This window comes from Bubalus kerabau, chromosome 8 (assembly GCF_029407905.1).
Source record: "Bubalus kerabau isolate K-KA32 ecotype Philippines breed swamp buffalo chromosome 8, PCC_UOA_SB_1v2, whole genome shotgun sequence".
NCBI classification, from domain to species: domain Eukaryota; kingdom Metazoa; phylum Chordata; class Mammalia; order Artiodactyla; family Bovidae; genus Bubalus; species Bubalus kerabau.
In genome coordinates, this window is record NC_073631.1 from 38,654,207 (window position 1) to 38,669,378 (window position 15,172).

Genomic DNA, 15,172 nt, shown 5'->3' on the forward strand with positions numbered 1-15,172 from the left:
AATAAGATTTGGACCAGAGGTGATAAATCTCGCTTATTTAAAAATGCTAAAAAGGAAAGAGTCCAAAACACAGTTTAGACAGAGCAACTAGGATTAACCTTTGCCTGCAATTCTTAGTACTTCTATCACTATAAATTCTGTGTTATTTTAAAATTGTTAAATTTAAAAAAAATTTTTTGAATATTAAAATTTGTTAAAAATTTTAAAATAAAGCTACTGTTAATATTGTTTAAAATTTAAACTAAGCTAAATACAGATACATGACCTATGTAGCTAACCCTATTATTCCACAAGATTCTAGAAAACTTCTAATCTATTTGAATAATTTATTCCTCTTGAATTACAATTTGTTTTAAATAATTGTATGACTTTCTTGTGGGGCTGCAGCTGTGTGGGACGGAAATTGGATAAAACTTGGAATTACTTACAGAAGTTGTAAAATTTTATTTTATAATACAATCTAACATGACACTTTCTTCTTAAATGAAGCACTGAGTCTTAGGCTATGTTCAAAAGGAAGATTTGAAACAGTCTTTTAGGAAATTAAGATTTTTATAAAAGTTATCTATAATATTTGATTAATTCCGGTTCCTCAGATAATGTTGTATGTGTCACAGATACACATATGTATACATATACATCCAAAATCAAATAATCATTTAAGAATTTTAAAAATAAATTCAGTGTGAAAAAAATTGGACAGAATAGTAAAATTGTGGCTATGTGTTTGTTTCTAAACATAATGAATGATATGTTTAGCCTTGTATTTTGTTGTAGAACATGATGATGTAACCAAAATTGTTATTAAAATATGAATTTATAAACATATACATATATTTTCCAAGATTAGTTTCAGTCTTTTGTATGCCAACATAAAATGCAAAAATGTGAAATGACTTTTCACTAATTTATTAACACCTATTATATTTAAAAATGTATTATATAAAGTTCTAGATTTTTAATCATAAAGTTGGCTCATAAACCCCTAGAAAATAACATATTTTTTGGCCATTTAACACCTTACTATCCTTTTTTTTTTCACACTTTGCTAAAAAAAGACATTCGTGGAAAAAAAGTGCTGTGGTAGAAAAAGTTCTGTTTTCATTTTCCTAGCAAAATCAGGTCACCCCAATTTCATGGTGCAAAGTCGCCCCATAACTAGAAATTGAGCAATTTTTTTTAAGTTAAAAGAAATTCTATAAAACAATTTCCATTTGATGCTCAGCTATATCAAATCTTAGAACATGTCAACTAAAATGTATGCCAAAAATGTGAGATCAGAGTTTAAAATCATTAAAATTTAATTATTGAGACTTTTGTTCAGTTATTTAACCAAAAACAAAGGGATATAGTTTTATTCATATTCTCTGAATTTATTTATATATGTATGTACACAGCAAAACGTAAAATGGAATGAAGTGTTAAAAGTAGGCAAATCTAGGTAACTGATATATGATGTTCCTCATAATTATTTTCAAATGGAAAGTTAAAAATTTTAACATATGAAAGCTTATTTCCATTAGTTGTAACAACTGAATTTTTGATCCATTCAATGAAACTGGTTAACTTTGGAGCTCTGTAGCCATATACTATTAAAATTTATATATATCTGCTGCTTACTTTTACTTCCATTTATTCTCATTTAGCCATATTTCTTACCACCTAAAACCCCAACTTCAAATAAATAAATTTGAGAATGTTGATCACACTCTCCTCCTTGAAAGTGTTCACTCAATTTTCAAGATGCCATAATTCTTTTGGCTTTCCTCCCACATTCTTGCTGCTCCTTCTCACTCTCCTTTTCTGGTTCTTCCTTCTCTCCCTCATCCTCTAAACATTGGAGGACTCAGTCCCAGTCTTTGGTCCCCCCTGCCACCCCATCTTTATTCCTAGCTTGGTGACTTTATTTAGTCTCTTGCCTGAAACTACAATGTGTGTGCTAAAAATTCTGAAGTGGGCAACCTGAGTTAGTACTTCTATTATTTCCAGATGGACTACATGATATCTCTGCTTTGATCTTAAACTGGCATCTACAACTCAACCTTTCCAAGTGAGCAACTACTTTCCCTTCAAACTTGCTCCAGCCTCAGTCCTCTCTATGTTGGCTAATGGCAACTGTAACCTTTTAATATATTTTATTTTTAGTTATTTTAGTGTGCCATTAGCCATATGTTCAATAATTTTTAAGACATGTCTCCTTCTATACATTTAGTTGAGGATACATGTTGTATCACATTTATATGGGTGAGCAAAACACCTGGAGTCATCCCTGCTCATCACTTTATCTCACATTCCACATCAAATTCCCAAATCAATTATATCAGGTCTGCCTTCAACATGCATCTTTAGATTCTGATTCAACTCTTAGCTACTTCTATCATTATATTTCTCTCCCAGACCAGCAACATCTAACCTAGATGATTTCAGTCTTCTAATTGGTCTCCTTACCCACTCATTCTATGTATTTTCAAACTATGTTTCTTTATTTTTTGTTGTTGTTGTTACTAGGTTGTTGTCTTTTAAAAAATGAAAAGTAAGGTTTTATTGTATAGTCTGAGCAAAATTTCTTTTTTTTTAAATCTCATTTTATTTATTTATTTTATTTTTAAACTTTACAATATTGTATTGGTTTTGCCATATATCAACATGAATCTGCCACAGGTATACACGTGTTCCCCATCCTGAACGCTCCTCCTTCCCCGTACCATCCCTCTGGGTCATCCCAGTGCACCAGCCCCAAGCATCCAGTATCGTGCATCGAACCTGGACTGGCGACTCGTTTCATATATGATATTATACATGTTTCAATGCCATTCTCCCAAATCATCCCACCCTCTCCCACAGAGTCCAAAAGACTGTTCTATACATCAGTGTCTCTTTGGCTGTCTCATATACAGGGTTATTGTTACCATCTTTCTAAATTCCATATATATGTGTTAGTATACTGTATTGGTGTTTTTCTTTCTGGCTTACTTCACTCTGTATAATAGGCTCCAGTTTCATCCACCTCATTAGAACTGATTCAAATGAATTCTTTTTAATGGCTGAGTAATACTCCATTGTGTATATGTACCACAGCTTTCTTTAAAACAATGTTTCCCTCTAAATATTATTTAATTATATCCCACAAATTTTGATATGTTAATTTTTACTATTGTTCAACTCATAGTATTTTCTAATTGCTTTAGTGGTATTTTTGACACATGAATTAATTAGAAGAGTATTATTTAGTTTTATAAATTTGATATCTTCTAGATATCTTTGTGTGACTGATTTCTAACTTAATTTGATCATAACTACATAATCCTTTAAATTGCACTTTTCTTGCCATCCTTAGTCACTTCAGTCATTTCCAACTCTGTGACTCTGTGGGCTGTAGCCCACCAGGCTCCTCTGTCCATGGGATTCTCCAAGCAATAATACTGGAGTGAGTTGCAGTGCCCTCCTCCAGGGGATCTTCCCAACTCAGGGATCAAACCCACATCTCTTGTCTTCTATATTGGCAAGTGGGTACTTTACCACTCGTGCCACCTGGGAAGTCCTGCAGTTCTCTTAAATTTATTGAAAATTGTTTTATGACCCAAGGTATGATCAATTTTGATGAATTAATTATGTTCACTGGAAAATAAGGTGTATTCTACAGTTGTTGAGTGTGCTTTCCCTACAAATAGTAGAGGAAATTAATTGATACAGTTGTTCACATAATCTATACCCTCATTGATCTTTTATATTTTACTTTTTAGTTCTAGAATTTCCATTGGTTCTTTTTTTATAGTTTCCATTTCTCTGCTGAGACTTCATTTTTTTTTTATTCATAGAAGCATGATTTTCTTTACTTCCCTGAGCACAATTAAAATAACTCCTTTAAAGTTAACTAATTTTTACTAATTCTAGCATCTGAACCTCCTGATACTGGGATGCATCTTTTTGGTTCTTCATACTTTGGGTAATATTAGATTATATCTCAGACATTGTGATTATTTTATTATGCAGACTCTAGAATCTATTACATTTTTTCAAATGGAATTGATAATATAATATAATGTATATGATAGATATAATATAAAATAATAAAATATTATATATATAAAATTTATATATATGTATAAAACAGTATAAACATTTCTAATCTATGCTTTTGTGGTAAACATGATTATCAATTAGAATACAGTGCTTTTTTTTTTCAGTCTTAAAGACTCTACTCATTTCCAAGTTTTCTTAGGTCTGCAGCTGTCTTTCACATTCCTTCAGCAAGGTTGTTTGTAAGACAATTAGAGGTTTTGTCACACTCTGCATTTCATCCTGAGATGCACTCAGTCTCCTGTCTTTTTAAAATTTGTATACATTAAAGTTTACTTCCTTTTCATTTGCTTTTGACAAATGCAGTGTCATATCCACAATTACACAGGTACAGTGTTACAGAAAATAGTTTCACCATTTTAAACAATATTCCCTTGTGTTTCACCTAGCTAGTGCCCCCTCTTCTCCAGAATCCTTGGCATCTACTCCTGCTTTTAGAGTCTCTTTTAAGTGTTTCCCTTTTCAGAAATTCATAGAATTGGAACCACAGAGTATGTAGGTTTTTTTTTTTTTGTCTGACTTCTTTCAATTAGCAATAGGAATGTAAGGTGCATCTGTATTGTGTTCATTACTTGATAACTCAGTTACTTCTATTGGTAAATAATATTCCATTTTATAAATGTAGCATAGTTTATCCATTCATATATTGAGGTAGATCTTTGATGCTTCCAGTTTGGGGAAATTATAAATAAGATTGTTATACATGTTCATGTACAGGTTTTGGTGTAGATACAAGTTTTCAAACGACTTGGTTAAATACTTAGAAGCACAACTATGAAATCATATGATAAGACTATATTTATCTTTGTAGGAAATGGCCAAACTATTTTCCAAAGTGGATTGTGCCATTTTTCATTCTCACCAGTACTGGATGAGAGTTCTTGTTGCTCTGTGTCCTCGCCAACATTTGAAATTGCCATTTTCTTAGATTTTAGCAACTTTAATGGTGTATAGATGTATCTCGTTGTTTTAATTTGCAATTCCCTAATGAAAAATCATATTGAACATCTTTGCATATACTTATGTGCCTTCTGTGTGTCATTGTTAATACTTAAATTTTTTTTCCATGTTTTAATTGATTTGCTAGGTTTCTTATTGTTAAATTTTAAGTTTCCCTTGCATAGAGTGAATACTAGTCCTCTATCAGAAAGTGTGTTTTCTAAATATTTTCTCTCAGTATGTGGCTTGTTTTTATGTGTGACTCTCATATTGAAGAAATTAATCTTTCTATTATCACTCAATTTTTTTCCAAATAAAATGAGGTAAATGTGTTAAAAAATGCATAGATCTGAGGTTGTTACTCTATTCTAATGCATAGTGTTCCCAAATATAAGCAGCTAAACACATAGCTTGCTTCCTCTCTCTCTGTTTGTGTGTATGTCTCTCTCTCAATAGAACAGTTTCATAAGTGTAAGTGAATGTCTGTGTATATGTGTGTATTTTACCTGTACTCTGAAGGCGTTCACTTGCCTGATTTAAAAAAATCACTCAATTCATTGGTCTTTATGCTATGGGTATTCAGGAAAAACAAAAAGATTATATCATCAGTCAAATTCTAAATGAGTAACAGATCCCCCGTTGCACAAAACTGGAATGCAGGCACTAACATGGTAGCAGAGGTTTTAACTGCCTTACCACCCAGTATGGAAACCACTGTACGTCAGTGTTAATATTTCTTTCAGCCCTGATGTTTCTGTCTGGAAATTGTTATTGTCTGTAAATTAATTTCAATTATGGTAGTATAAGAATTTAATCACGTTAAATGCTGGTATTTTGTCCATTTTCTAAAAAAGAAAATAAAGAGTCTCAGTTGTTTTTGTACCTCTTGAATTTCATTATTCTTCACTGATGTTTACTGAAAGAGCTCAGTTGAGGTAGGTTTGACTGTAAATTCCATATGTAAACTAATAAAGCTTAGTTGCCAAATTTGAAAAATAGAAACAGAAGGGAATGCTTAACCAAGCACAATACATACCATCTAGTCACTGGTAAAAAACCACTGTTGAGTGAAATATATGTGAAATTATTTTGGTGGTCTGAGAAGTTTAGAAAGTGATCCATAATAGAGTAAAGTAAATTGGTTATAGATAATTAAAGGTAAGGATATATATGTACTTATCATTGTATACCATTTCCAATAGCTTCTGCATGATTTAGTATTTACTGCTGTCTAGAACTGGGGAGAAAATGAGCTGTTCTACTAATACAGCTACCTTCTCAAAACAGTGATTGTTTCATTACAAGACTCTAGGTATTTAAGAATTTATACTAGTTTTTATTTGGGAAATAAGAGTAATAATGACGAAATAAGATGAATATTTTCAGTTTCCTTTTTCCATCCTCTAAGGCACATATAGAATCTCTGAGAGTAACGTAGAAATCCATATATTATACAGTGGAATACAAACAGTATGCATCTGAACTTTGCATCTGAAAAGTTGTATGATACTTTCTATATAAAGAAATGATGATCATACCTTTGAACTTAAAGAATAATTATTTTAGTAATTATGATTCTGCATTTAATGGACCTGAAAATTATTTGTAATTTTCTATGCAAAAGGATAATGATAGATTTTATTATTATAAGTTCAAAAATTCATATATAGATTGACTGTTTTAGATCTTTAATCAGAAGAATTCACTCTCTGAATATCTGTCATTTAACTAATAATTGCAACTTCATATGAATAGAAACTGCAATATGAAAAGATAGTTCTCACTGTGAGAAGCCAAAATCTTTAGCAGGTCACTAAACAGCAAGATAGACACTTGGAAAGGGAACTTCACCATCTTCCCTCATTAATAATAGAAATTAATTGATTTAATTGATTCAATTATTTTTATTCTTCACATGCTCCAAGACAATCACATATTTTAGCCTTCTTTTTCAGTTCAGTTTATATTTTAGTGGTTTTAGTGCTTTACTCCATATTTTTCTCTTAATAAATACCACTATTAGGAGTTTATGAGCACTGTAATTACATATCTTTTTTATCATTCAAGATGTGACATTGGTATACATATTCTGAGTCTTAGTTTTCTCATATGTGAAATAGATTTTTCTTTGTAAAACTTACTGTTGAAAGTTGTGAAAATTGAATGGGATAATCCCACGGGGCAGTTAACATGGTGATCAGTATGTGAAAGTGGTAGTTCTTACTAGTAGCACTATGAATGGGAGAGGGTATGTGATATGTGTCATCAGATTTGAGAATACACTCAAACCAATGAACATTTCTCCTACTTTCACCTCAAACCAAAACTTAGAAGCTTTCTAGGAAACAAGCACCATGTCCCATTCTCATAGGATGTAAACACACTTTGAAGAACATTGAACTTTGATTTTGCTAGTCTGTCAAATTATTGAGGTGCCTCTCCTGAATAACTTAATGCAGAAACTTAATTTGCCTGAACTATCATGCCTTTAAAAAAAATTGTTCTCAGATACATTTGCTTTACATGTAAATTAATTTCTATACTACAGTGCATAAAAACTGCCATGTTATTTTTATTAATTCTAAAGGAGTTACTGAGTATCTATAATAAATATTTGTACTCCATATTTTAAAATGCTCAAATAAATGTATACAGCAATGAACTTTCTTGAACCTATCATAAAATATATAAATTAGTAAATTGCAAGAAATTTCTATCAAAATATTTTATAGGCTAGTAGAAGAGATTTTATTACTGTTAAATCAGAAAAAGACAGTGGAGTGTCTGCCGGAGATTGTAATATATATTTAATTTATGCCTTCCTATATTTCCTCATTCTGACAAATATTTCTTGGCACAGTTCTCTGTGAACTCATTAATATCAAGTATCTGTACAGTAAACCTATACTCTGTGTGTGTGCTAAGTCACTTCAGTCATGTCTGATTCTTTGCAACGCTGTGGACTGTAGCCCACCAGGCTCCTCTGTCCATGGGATTCTCCAGGCAAGAATACTGGAGTGGGCTGCCATGCCCTCCTCTAGGGGCTCTTCCCCACCCAGGGATTGAACCCACATCTCTTGTGTCTCCTGCACTGGCAGGCACTAGTGCACTAGTGCCACCTGGGAAGCAAAGCTATATTTTACTTGTATGTAGTGTAAGTGACTAATTTTTAAAGCATGGTAAAACAAATTCTGGTTTTTGGTAGTTCTTACTGGTTTTTGTGTGCATGCTATGATATAAAAGGTAAAGAGCAAGGTCCAAACAGTTACAGAGAAAGTGTAAAACATTGAGGATGTTACAAAAAAAGCAGAGCACAGTCAAGCAGAGTGGTGGCTTGAGGTTAAAGCTATAGGGCTATTGGGGGCTGCTGCACCAATGTCATTTAGACACACATATTCACATGTGCATAGCCACATAAATACACATATGTTTATGTGTAAAATCTCAATAAGAGCTTGATTCTATTTCTTAGAGTTTAAAGTGGGAATCAAGTTTATTGAATTTTACAACTGATTTATTTATTAATTCTTATAATTCTAAATAATTCTCTGCTGACATTTTCTCTTTTCCTAAGATGCCAACAGCTCTGCTAAATATTCCAGTAAATCTAGATTGTTTTGCAGGAGAGGTCATACAAGCAAATAGTTGTGTTTATACAGGATAAGTCATACTATTGGAAAAATTATTTAGAGTAGACTCACCAGTATAATTGTCAGTACAGTAGAAGATAAAATAAGTCATTTATTTTAGATTATTTAGAATATTTAGTCAATACCAAAACTGCCAGTGGTAACTATAACAAACTTTATCTATTTTTATAGTTGATTTCTTTTTTATGCCAATGTTTGGAATCTTTATATAGTAAAAATACTTTTAGTGCACCTCTGTGAATTAATTTCAAAATGTTAGTGTATGTGTGTGGTTCTTTCCATTGTAGGTTATAAGGATATGTTTAAAGTATCCTATTACTTTCCTTCATGTTTAATGGGAACTCATTATTTTGTGGGCATAATTTTGAAACTCAATGAGAAACATGTTAGTCTTTCAGTTGAAAAATATTAATTGAAGTTATTAAATATTGCATTTATTACTTTGAAAAATATAAAGCTATCAGTATCATAGATTATATTTTTTTCTTATTAAACATGCACAGGGTGGAACTATTACCTTGCATTCTGCTTTTAATAAAATGGTATTCATTTATTTTCTTTTTATAATAAATATTTAATATTAACTTAATACCAAACTAAACCATGGCACCAAATTAAGCGGTCCTGGAAAAATACTGGTTTTATTTGAAAGATAATGAAGTGTAGTAGAAAGAACACAGGCTGAATGTCAGTACAGTAGATATGTCTCTAGGTCAGAAGCTGGTCAGACTAGCTATGTAACTGTCCATAAGCTATTTGGCTTTTGGGGGTCTCAGTTTCCTTACTTATACAATAAAATTTTATAAAAAGGAGTAAATCATTCTAAAGGAGATCAGCCCTGGGTGTTCACTGGAAGGATTGATGCTGAAGCTGAAACTCCAGTACTTTGGCCACCTCATGCAAAGAGTTGACTCCTTGGAAAAGACTCTGATGCTGGGAGGGATTGGGGGCAGGAGGAGAAGGCGACGACAGAGGATGAGATGGCTGGATGGCATTGCCAACTCGATGGACATGCATTTGGGTTAACTCCGGGAGTTGGTGATGGACAGGGAAGCCTGGCATGCTGCGATTCATGGGGTTGCAAAGAGTTGGACACTGAACTGAACTGAAATCTCTTTTGTTCTCTACTACCACCTCTAATGGGATTACAAAGATGTAGATACACATTTAAAAAAGAAAAAATGATAGTCATGTATATTATGTTACAAAATGAGTATTAGGTAATGGTTTAACTTACTATTATTTTTTAAAACCCTGTATATATTTGAGGAAGAATAAAATCAGTTGAAAGCAGGATGATTGTTAAAGCATAATAGAGCATTTTAAATATATGCAAATGATACCACTCTAATAGCAGAAAGTGAAGAGGGACTAAAGAACCTCTTGACAGGATGAAAGAGGAGAGTGAAAAAGCTGGCTTGAAACCTAGTGTTTAAAAAACTAAGATTGTGGTATCTGGTCCCATCACTTCATGGCAAATGGAAGGGTAAATAAAGTGGAAGCAATTACAGGTTTTATTTTCTGGGCTCCAGGATTACTGTGGATGGTCACTACAGCCATGAAATGAAAAGACACTTGCTCCTTGGAAGGAAAGCTATGACAAACCTAGACAGCATATTAAAAAGCAGAGACATCACTTTGCCAACAAAGGTCTGTATAGTCAAAGCTATGGTTTTTCCAGTAATCATATATGGATGTGAGAGTTGGACCATAAAGAAGGCTGTTGATGTTCAGTCACTAAGTCGTGTCCGACTCTTTGCAACCCCATGGACTGTAGCATGCCAGGTCTCCCTACCCCTCATGGTCTCCCAGAGTTTGCTCAAATTCATGTCCGTTGAGTCTGTGATGCCATCCAAACATCTCATTCTCTGTCATCCCCTTCTCCTTCTGCCTTCTATCTTTCCCAGCATCAGGGTCTTTTCTAATGAATTGGCTCTTTGGATCAGGTGGCCAAAATGTTGCAGCTTCTACATCAGGCCTTCCAATGAATATTCAGGGTTGATTTCCTTTAGGATTGACTGGTTTGATCTCCTTGCTTTCCAAAGGACTCTCAAGAGTCTTCTCCAGTGCCACAATTCAAAAGCATCAATTCTTTGTCTCTCAGCCATCTTTATAGTCCAACTCTTACATCCAGACATGACTACTGGAGAAACTATAGCTTTGACTATATGGACTTTTGTCAGAAAAATAATGTCTCTGTTTTATAATATGCTGTCAAGGTTTGGCATAACTTTCCTTCCAAGGTGCAAGCATCTTTTCATTTCAGGGCTGCAGTCACCATCTGTGGTGATTTTGGAGCCCAAGAAAATTAATTCTGTCACTGCTGAAAAGGCTGAGCACCACAGAATTAATACTTTTGAATTGTGGTGCTACAGAAGACGCTTGAGAGTTCCTTGGGTAAAATTTAAAGGTCTATTATACATTATATGGTTTCAGATGGCATTCATAGGGAATTTGAGTAGAAGTATTTTAAGCACGGACTGTCATCAAAGGAAGAAAATACAGATATATCTGAATTCCATGGACTTCAGAATCTGTAAAGAAAGGTGAAACAGGTTGGATGTAGTGTGAAATTCATCCATCCATCCATTCATTCATTCCAAAAATGTTTATTTGGCATTTACAGTGTACAAAATATCACTTGTTAAGGGTAACTGTGCTAGAACTGTTCGAAAAAATTTGAAGATAGATACGGAGTGATAACCAGAATAGAGGCATTCTTCCACCTCTCTGTGGACATGTGTGAGTTTTGCATGTGTGGGAGAGGAGAGAAAGAAGAGAGAAGGAAACTGAAGGAGACCAAGGGACAGGAAGAGGGATAGGGGTGGGGCTTGGGTGAAGAGAGAGAACCTAATCAGACTTGTCTGGGTGTTGTAAGTGGTTATTGTGTAAAAATGCATCCTTTGAAGCACAGAAATTATAATCCTATTTGAAACCTTAGTTGACTGAAAGACTATAGCATGGGGCAAAATGTCACATTCAGTGTTTAGTAAAGGAGGAAGAAAAGTCCTTAAACATTATCCTCAAGGATTTCTAGTTCTGACATGTTTCAAGCTTTGGTAAAAAAAATGGAAAAGGAAGAGAAAAGTTAAATACAAAAAGAAGGGTGCATAGTAATATATGATCTCAATATTTTAAAAAAAAGTGCATTGCAAGCAGGCACACATGCACACACACACTCACCACACACACACACACGTGTTTATATAACCCTGGTTACTTTAGAAGGTACAATTAAATGGGTATGGGGGGACTTTTTTCTGTACATATTTCCATACTATTTTGACTAATACAATTAAAATGTAACATTTGCATAAAAGGAGTAAGACCTTGAAAAAAAGAGCCAGTAATAATATACTTTTAGACTGTTCATCCATATTTTATAGTAGACTTTACAAAAAAAAAAGATTCTCTTTTTCTTTCACATGGGTTTGAGTTTTGAATAATGATTTACTTTGTTTTTTTGGTAGGACATTGTTACAGGTACATGAGGACAGTGAACACTGAGATGCCCTGTAACAGTTGATCTTAGCTTATAACTTTTCACACTTGATTAGGGACTAAGTCTGTCAAACGGCATGACTATCTTCTGTTTCAACCTTTATAAGAAGGGCAGTATTGGTGCAGTCTTAGGCTCAGAGTTTGCAGCTTATGGTTAGTGCCAAAACAAAAAAGGACTCACTGGCATATTAATTTTTTCTTAAATACAAGAAATAGTTACTTCATGTCTATCACATAGCAAACAAACAATCCTAAGGAATATAGGTATTAATATGACAAACCCTGATCTTCAAAGAATTCATACTCCACTGAAGAGACACACTCTTCTATATAATTTATTGTAATACAGTGTGATAAGGCCATTATAAAAGCATGTATTGATAAAAACACAAGGGATGGCACTGGATGTCTCCATGAAATTGCTCGAGAAAGACTTACTTAAAGTGAAAATTGAGCTGGATCTTAAAAAAAAAATTGTAGAGATTTGCTAGTTAGATTTATTACTGGCAAAGGACATTGCATCTCATAAGACAGAGAAATGAAAAAAATAACAATTTTGGAAAAGTGAAAAGTTACTTTTTCAGTCAGATTATAAGGGGCAGAGCAGGCAGCAGCTGAAGATGTGACTAAAGGAGAGATGTGGGCATGGGAACATTTATGCCTTGAAAAAGTTTGAACTTTTCTTCCATGGATCATGGAAAATCAGAGAAACACTATACATAATAAATCAAAGATCAGCCCTGTTCCCTTTTTAGCATTGTTAATTTTCCATTTTCTATTGAATCACTTGTTTTTTTTTTTCCCAAAAGTTTATTTTTTCCATTTTATTCTTTACAGAGGTACACTATTGATCCAAAGACCACATTTTATTTTCTTCTAAAGAAATGAGAGAGAAAAAGTAACTATTCAAAAAAAGGCTGAGTATAAAATAAAGAATGAGATGGGCACACATGTGGACTCCCATTAATCATAGTAGTCATTGTTTCTATATTTTTACTTCTAAGCATATCTTCAGGGAAAATAATGCAAAATATTTTATAATCAGTATAAATAATGAAATTGGCATCTATCTAAACAACTTAGAGTAGAAGCCAGTGAGCATTTTTGAAGTCATCTTTCTAAAAAGACTCTATAGTAGTGTTTCTCTGTAATTATTTTGTTAGTGGTGTGTTATACTCAGGGATTAGTTCAGATTTTTACAAATATCAAGACACGCAAATACTGTACTTCAGGTTTCTGTTTGAATTAAGTTGTGTGTGGTCCTACGCACAACTGGGATCATTGGCAGTTAATCCTCATGTCTCCCAGAGAACAGAATTCCCATTGTTGCAGTTCTTTGCTGGTAACAGCTGGGCTACCTTTCCTGGGTTTGTTGGCAGGATGGGCAGCTGCAATCCCCAAATCACACAAATCATCACTGAAGCTTATGTTGATTGCTAACTTCTGCTACATCAAGATACCTTTTTTTTTTTTTTTCCACTGTTTTTTTGTATGTTGCAGTAGATTCTTTCCATGCTCTCTTTCACCCAGGAACATGTTTGATCTGCAGATCCTCTTTTTCCACTGTAAGGATTCAGGCCTTCCCCAACTTGGGAAAAATTACTCTCTGAGATTCATTGCTGCAGTTTTGAAGGGGGAAAAAATATTTTATTTCTTCCTTTTTCAGTTGTATTCATAGTTTCCCCCAGGGCAATTTTTGGATTTTCAGCATATATTTCAATTTACGCTAAACGTAAATAGTGTGAGTTTGGAGCAGTTTGGGGCATGGGGAAATGTGTACTTCCTTTCTGTGGAGGGAGGTTCTCCACTGATGGACTTTCTTCTGTGAACTGAAAGATCTGCCTCTTCTTAGTATCAGTGTGAGATAGAAAGGGATGAAGCGAGAGCACGGTCATGAGAGGAAGCATCTAAAATTACTCAGTTTGTACCCAGCATGGTGCTTTAAATTAAGTACTGATTGATTTAATGGGGACGTAAAGACTATTTATTTACATGTAAAGACTCATATGTATATCCATTATAAAAATGTTTGAACTTGAGAGAGTATAATTAAGAAATGTTTCTTTTTCTTTTCCTCTCACTGTTTCCCCACAGAAAAAGTCTAGAATCTATTAGGTCTCATAAGTTTTCAGATACTTTCAGTTATTTGAAAGTATATATCTGAAAGTTATATATCTGAATATATCTGAATATATATATATCTGAATCACTTTGTTGTACACCTGAAGTCAATACAACATTGTACTCAACTGTACTTCAATTAAAAAAAAATCAGGCTGTTAATATATTCCTTTTCAGATTATTTTCCATTATAGATTATTATAAGATATTTAATATAGTTCTTTGTACCTTACAGTGGGTTCTTCTTGTTTTTCTGTATTGATTGAGACAGAACTGTGTTTGAGTGTTTCCTGTGGAGGTATGGTCCAGGAATGGACTGCTGCAGATTCAGGAGCTCTGGGTGAAGCAGACCTGGGTATGGCATAAGCTCTCTTGGAAGAGGTTGCAATTAACTCCACCACAGAGCTGCCAGAACTTACCCAAGACAGGGGAAACAGACTCTTGGATGGCACAAACAAAACTTCGTATGCACCAGGACCCAGGAGAAAGGAGCAGTGACCCCACAAGAGACTGACCCAGACTTGCCTGTGAGTGTCCAAGTCTCCAGCAGAGGCGTGGGTCAGCAGTGGGCTGCTGCAGGGTTGGGGGACTGAGTGTAGCAGAGCATGCATGGGACCTTTGAAGGAGGTCACCATTATCTTCATTACCTCCACCATAGTCTGGCCCCAGGTAAATAACAAGGAGGGAACACAACCCAACCCATCAACAGAAAATTGAATTAAAGATTTACTGAGCATGGCCCTGACTATCAGAACAAGACCCAGTTTCCCCCTCAGTCAGTCTCTCCCATCAGGAAGTTTCCATAAGCCTCTTATCCTTCTCCATCAGAGGGCAGACAGACTGAAAACCACAATCACAGAAAACTAACCAATCTGATCACA